This window comes from Botryllus schlosseri, chromosome 9 (assembly GCF_051294905.1).
Source record: "Botryllus schlosseri isolate E-star chromosome 9, Bs_hap1, whole genome shotgun sequence".
In the NCBI taxonomy this organism is placed as follows: domain Eukaryota; kingdom Metazoa; phylum Chordata; class Ascidiacea; order Stolidobranchia; family Styelidae; genus Botryllus; species Botryllus schlosseri.
In genome coordinates this window covers 1,711,961-1,719,533 of record NC_137244.1, presented here as the reverse complement: position 1 = coordinate 1,719,533, position 7,573 = coordinate 1,711,961, and positions in this window count along the sequence as shown.

Genomic DNA, 7,573 nt, shown 5'->3' with positions numbered 1-7,573 from the left:
CGATACCTTTGGTGCTAGACCTTGGAGAAGATCGACTAATATTCCAAAAGTTTAGGGCTACTATTGTAATTAATATACATCGATACCTTGGTCACTAACTAGGATTAATAAAGAAGTATAATGTAACCGGAATTACTAGGCCTATAACATTAGGAATACTTCAGGCCAGTACTGCTAATATAAAGACCTTAGAAAAGTAACCCATGGTTGAACTTATCCACACATTCGTTTTTCGAAACTGATGTGTCGATGATGGAAAATGACACTAGCCTAAAACCCGCTTTGTCCGCGTATTCACTTTACGAAGTGAATGCGCCTGACGAACGCCATTTTGTCGCATTGCAATCATTACGTGTACGAACTATGAAAGTTTACTGTATTGGCAAAAATCAATCTGCAAAAGGGTATTTTCATGTGAGGGATTACTATGACGTATTATTGCAACGTGACGCCTATCTTTCTTATATTGTTCAAGTACTGCATTTACCTTATCTTTGACATCTACCATCATATTGCTTTAAGATGACGCTAACATGTTTTAGATATAGGTATAAGTTATGAACATTTAATATGAGAATAGTTGGTTGTTACTGCAGTAATTTAATAGCGAGTACTACAACTGTAGGTATTAATAAGGCGTCATAACTGACCCCGCCCCTATACTAGTGTCAGGACCCTTCACCCCAACGGGACAAAAGTTTGAAAATTTGATGTGTAATGGACCATAGGCAGGCCTGTTTATTTTTGGATTTCTCCAAAAATAACAAAAATAGCTTATTTTTGGATGTTTTCAAATTTTATTTTTGGAGGATCTCCAAAAATAAGAATTGAAGGTGTTTTGAGCCCGATTATTACTGAAAAAATCCACCAAAAGTATGTTATTATCATGTATTCAAGTCCTCCAACACATAGATATCATCAGTGATCTTGATCTAACTTTCCAATACATTCTTCACAAATTTAGTCTTTGGCCTGGAGGATGCCTTCTAGAGAATATTAATCACTGCGAGACGCCCCCCCCCCTTGATTTTCGAGATATCGGCCTCGAACGTCGCAATTGTGGGAAACATCGAGGTTAGGGGTCCAAAAATCGAGGAATGTCTAACTCTTCAAACTTTCCAATCGTCCAAGCCTTTGCTCCTGAAAAGCGCTCGTCAGTAATGCGCTTGAAACCTCTGATCCTCCACGAAGTTGCGTACCTCATTGAACTTGACATCCCAACACCCTCTGACCAGAAAACCTTCCTTGTGGCGGTCCTCGTCTCAGTCCTCACCTGGACACAGGCGTTCGACCAGGCGCATGAGCTCCTGCTGCTCCATGATCAGAACATCAAGACCATGAAGCTTCGTGACGGTGGTGCTCAGCTGTGTGCGAGCGTGACCATGCGATCGAGAACGATCAGATGGATCCACCACAGCAGCGAAGTTGCACACGTCGGACTGTTTCCGTCCATAACATCAAGGAGTTTGGTACGGTTTCCAGTCAACCAAGAGGCCACCCTCTTCATTGACAATAAACGAGCGTCAACAAACTTGGGTCACACGCTTTCCATCTACTCTGGATCAAGTTGTGTTGCCGTCTGAAGCATCAGCAGATGCGTCCCGTCATCGTGTGGACGAAGTGATTGCGACAGAGGTGGCTGTATATGATTTCGCCGTTCCCTTTGCCTCACTCAAGCTGCCTTCCCGTCTTCTCTACGTGTCGCACTGTGAAACTTATAGCAGTACAAAGGCGGAGGGGCGGGCAGGCAGGCAGGCAAGGTCAGCAGAAACGTGAAGTGGATTGAGTGGAAGTAGTTTTAGCGTTTCGGTGACCCCTTCCCTCACATAGGTGCTGTTTCGTGTGTTTTATGAGTTTTCTGATCGTTTACATCGCTCTGACTTGTATATTTCACTGAAAAACGTCATTCAAAAAAATCCTATTTTTGGATGTTTTCAAATCTTATTTTTGGAGAATCTCCAAAAATAAAACCCAACATCCAAAAATAAACAGGCCTGAACATAGGACAATAGAAACATGTGTATTTAAAGACCTCTTGGGGTAAGGCATTGGAGCATATGTGAGTTCGAAATTCGCGATAAGCCTAGTCTATTGCCTATGAAGCACGATATATACGAATGAATAAAAAAGCTTAAGCACACCAATACTGGAAATTAAGGAATATAGCATGATTACAATTAGGATATTGGTTCACATATGACTATTATAAGTGAGATGGTATCATTTTGTGCTTATCTGGGACTGTGTCGTATGCATGTTAAGTGTTAGCTATACCATCAGTTTGCTTTACCAAAATTGGCGCCACCATTTTTTCATGTATGCGAGCTTTTACAGTGAGCCGAAGTATGACTGACATATGTATGCATATCTATGCCATGTATGATGTCCACATGAATTGTACACTCAGTTGTAGTATCCAATTATTGCATATAAAGACGACATCGGTGCGTCCGCTAGTTTCGGCGAACTTGTGACTCTATGCCAATGTAAATCCGCCAGTCTGAAACAGAGCTCCAAACGAAGCATCCAGTAGCAGACTATATCCAGAAAACCGGACATTGACGGAGGCATTGCGGAAGGGTTTGACGTCTTTTGAGATTGAAGGGTGATGTTCCGATGTCCCTCTGAAAAATCTTGACATGCTATGGATTGGATCGGCTGCTTGCTGCAGTTGCAAACTATACAGAAATAAAGCAGTGCGATGAAATGGGAGCGACTGCTAACCGAAATTGCAATGTATATATAAATGAAGAAGCTCGATTATATTTGCTAGAATCGCTCCATAAAGCCGATGAGCTAAAGATGGAAAGAGCCAAGAACATAGACGTATTGCATTCGGAATATCGTTACGACGAACCCTCAACAAACCCCGCGTTTTGTTGGACTTGGAATGCCCGATCTCCGAATCGACACGCAAGTACTTGATGATCCTAAGTAGTAACGACTCAAACAAGGGGTCGGTTCCTGGACTAATTGCAGTTTGATATCTGCATCTGGAAGACTGGGGAACTCTTATAAACAAGGTGGTCGGCAAATTGGTCAACTTGAACTCTGTGTGGTATTGTTTTTTTGTGGCATCGATTGGCATATTTCTTGCATATTATATGCATGTATATTGTAGGCAGGAAATACCTTCACCTTGATGGTGTAAACACACCTTGGAGTATTGAACTGTTATTAATCGTGCATGAATATGAATAGGTTAAATCTTGACCCGTGTTGTGATTGACGTATGTTCCGTGTGCCAACTTAACCGAGTTTTGCATAGATACTTCATTGCTGTCTGCATGATAATTATTGGAGTATGTTGGTTGAATTAAGCCAAGGGGCTTGTCTATTGTATGAATAGTTTGAGCCGCTGGACCTTCCAAGGTCACTGCTTCGTTCGATCAATCTACAACCAATGCTTCAATCAACGTCGACAAAACCGGATTGTATAAGGGGTGTGGGAAAATGTGGAAAAGCCGGGAGATGGGGTTGAGCTCTGTGAAGTAAATCGAACCAAGTGTGGAATACTTGCATGGCAAGCGCCATGAAGCTACACTAAATCAAATGGAGGCACCAACTGGTCTTCCGGGGCTCAGCGTCATTTCTTGGCAATTTCAGTGGACGGGGGAGAGTCTGAAGACGAACACATCGATTACCTCCTTACTATCTGCGAACGCCAATCTATGAAAAGAAAAGATCGTCGAAGGGTCACAACTGGGGTGCTGATTTTACGGAATTATTTGGTCGTCGGCAATTGTATTTAGTTGATACAACAACAGGTACGAAATTCTGCGCCGACACGGGAAACGTCCTCAGATTCAAAAACGTTGTCGAAACCAAATACCCGCCAAGCTGGGAGGAGCGACAACCTATAGACATAAAACTACGTGATATGGGTGACTCCTCCCACGTTGACTCCTTAGTAATAATCAATTTCGACGGACTATCGGCTCCATTTGCGATCGAGAAAGGAGACCTCTCGATATTGTAGGTCTAAAATGGATTGATCATGTACAACAATTACCAAACATAGCGACTGAATTTGAATCTCCGCCTAATGCAAACGAAGAGTTGTCTTTAGTAACGCTTCATGACGAGATCTCGTGTGATCAACGGGACGGAACCAAAGTCGGAAGCAGTCTTCGCGACACTGTAACTGATGATGGGTTGATGGAAGCTGCAAATCAAATAAGCGTCGAGCCAGCACGTTGTCTGTGTCGCCGCAGGCCGTTGCCGCTGGCGCAAGTGTCGAGATGGTAATCACCACTGGCGCGAAATGTGTCGAGTCAGGAATCCCTGCTGGCACCAATCATAAATACGCCGATCTTACGACGGCAACTGTCTTACCTTCTTTCCCAAAAGGTCAAAAAATATGGGAAATCCCTAGTGTTGGGTCAGGTAGCCCCTGCTGGCACTAGTCGAGAAAGTGTCGGGTCAGTTAGCACTGCTGGCACTAACTAAAGATGTGTCGAGTCAGGAATCCCTGCTGGCACCAATAATGAAGACGTCGAGCGCGGAATCCCGGCTGGCGTAAATAAGGACCTGCACGAGAAAACTGGTCCTGAAAGCTCTCGTGGATGCACTTGTCCGAATAACTGTAATGATTCGGCACATAGATGCATGACGACAGCCACAGTCATGAGTACTACCCCAAAAGGTTCAAACAAAGCAGCTATTGCCGGTCAACCGGATACACGCCCGGTCATGTCCGGCAAGGAGTCTGGGGATTTTAAGATGCACGTCTCCCCAGAAACGGGCCCCGGCGGCGACCGAATCCGCCGGCGTGACGGTAGGCCTGGGCACACGCCGAGATCAGAGGTCAGATTGAATAGGTTGGGAATCCCCGCTGACAACGAAGAACCTCGCCCTCTCTCCACCAACACCAAAACCCCTTCATCACGAGATTCGCATTGGGCCAATTACTATATGTAGCCTAATCTTACAGCAAGACACCAGTCCCAGCGTGAAGGCGGAACTCGAAAGTCTCTGTGCACAATCGGTAGCACTGGCGAAACTGTCATACAAACCTCCTGACTTTTGACTGGCCTAGAAAATATCGCCATTCCTGAAGGAGTCTTGACAGCCGTTTATGATCCATTTGCTTCCGAACTTGATAACCTGCGGGGCCAACTCAGCGCCCCCCAATCCATGAAATACCAATGCGACTTCGAACGTAAGAACCCCTCGACCAAGCCTTTCGTTTCTGGCCCTTATAACCTGACGCGGGAGGGTCAGGCGAAGGCACTAAAGGAAGCAATAGATAATACCTGATTTTGGTATTATTGAACAAGGTTTTGCCGAATGAAAATTGGCTATTTTTGTTGTTCCTGAGAAAACGAATGAAAGACTACAAGACAAGGCGAGTCGCACTCGATAGTAGCAAGACGGACGTCAGAGGTAAACCCCCATCCCAAGAAGTATACATGACCGCTTACTACAGTCCGACGTGGGTAACTCCAGCGGCGAAAGACTATGATCCAAGCACTACAACGCTGAAACACCTACTACCCATAACTTCAGGATGGCGGATGGAAACGACGGTGGCGCAAGTTATACAATCGCAACCGCTGGCTGAGGAAAAGGGGCAGTATAAAACTGTCAAACCAACTGATGTGACTCATGGGAAGCAACAATTGCAAACTCTTCGCGCGCGAAACCAAACCGACGGAATGACGAAAATCATTGGTGAAACACCTACAACGACGCGAGTGTATCCGGTCACCACTGCGAAGGCTCTGCAGAACTCCACGGAAGACGGCAGGACCGACATCGGAACGGACTACCAAAACCCGGACCACAACCGTAAGGTAAGTACCGAAACAACTGTTTTGTATTCAACAGGAGACGACAAAGACGACTCGTCCCCGAGGAGTGTCGAACTAATGAATACTACCTTGGAGTCAACGATGGTTGACGCATCACCGCTGCCTGGGCAGAAAAACCAAAGGTTGGGAACACCCGCACCTGAATATTCCCGACTATCAAGAGCCACCGTGGGGAAGACAACCACAGATTTCGACGACTACAACTATACTCGATGGCTGCACGAACTAGTGATGATGGAAGGTGGATATAAGGTAAGAGGCTTATCTTTGACCGATAGGATGATTATGGAAGGTGCGAATCTGATACCTATCGTGGCACCAGTGGTTGTAATAATGGTGGTAACAGGGTTGGTTGCTCTGGTGATTGTGTTATGGGTAGGTTGTATAAGGTGTCGTCGACGTAGAACCTTAAGTCGTATGAGGAAAACGAGGAGACGAAACGGAACAAGTCAATGGATGGCGATAAGTGTAATACGGAACACAACGGAGAGTGACATAATTTGAAGGTAAGAGATAGTTCTTAAAATTTGAGTGTAAATACAGGATATAAATAGTTTGTATATGGAAGTAGTGAAATGTGATGTTATAATTTTGGTATCACGTTAAGTAAATTTGAGATAGGTATCAGGCGAACAAAAATAATCCCGGCGGCGCATTGTTTGTAATAGGTTTCAAGTGAAGTATTTTACGAAATGGGCGTAAACGGAAAAAACTTAAACCTCGTGTCGAGAAATATGCTGAATCATGGTAAGATAGCTATGTAACGAAGCATAAATGAATAGCAGTGCATCGTTTATAATAGGTATCAAGTGAAGTATTTTACGTAATGGGCGTAAACGGAAAAAACTGAAACCTCGTAACTGGAAATCTGCGAGTCATGAAATATCAATTCGAGAGAATTATAAAAGAAAAAAGGTTGACGTGTAAAAGTACTTAGTCAATAAAGTGATCACCATGAACGGGTAATGTTGGTGTATAGTTCACTAGTTCCAAACTTGCAAATATTTACATGAAAAATCGACTAAGTTGCAAAATGTTTCATGGAAAATCAAAAAAGTTGCATGAAAAAAATTGAGAAAATTTGCAAAAAAGTTGCAATTTAAGAATCCTCCAAGCAGTTGCAAAATCTTGCCCTACTTATTACTAATGTCAGCCGGCAGCTTTCTGGATTTATTTTTATGTGGTCTATTTGGCACGCAGTTGCCTTAATATACTTTTATGTCATGCTACATCCCATAATTCTTCTAAATAGGTGGGTGTCGACACGCGCAATAATTCACTTGAGTCACTTGATTTCAAATATGACAAGTCGTTTATTGTACTTTGGCATGGCCTTATAATTATTTTATATGCTGAAAGTCATGATGTACAAACAATGAACTACCGGAACAGTGCATACGAGGTGTACAACTATCAAAGTTTCGTTCACCGTTAGTGACGGGGGTCTGGGGGCGTAGCCTCCCAGAACTCGCGATAATGTAAATAAGAGGCCCCCGGAAGTTTTGCCTATGGCCCCCCCAATCGTAAGGCCACCACTGGGGCCTTATAACATGGGGTAGGGCGCAATGCCATGATAACCGCTAAAATGGCGTCTTCTAGTAAACAAAGGGTTGATATCGCATTTTCATATCAATACTATAATTTGCGTCCCATGATGTTAAAGAATGCTTATTCTGTCGAAAATGGATACCTCCTGGGATGCATCAATACGAATCAAGCTCGCTGCACCTTCCTCATAGCTCAATTTGCAGCTTTTGACA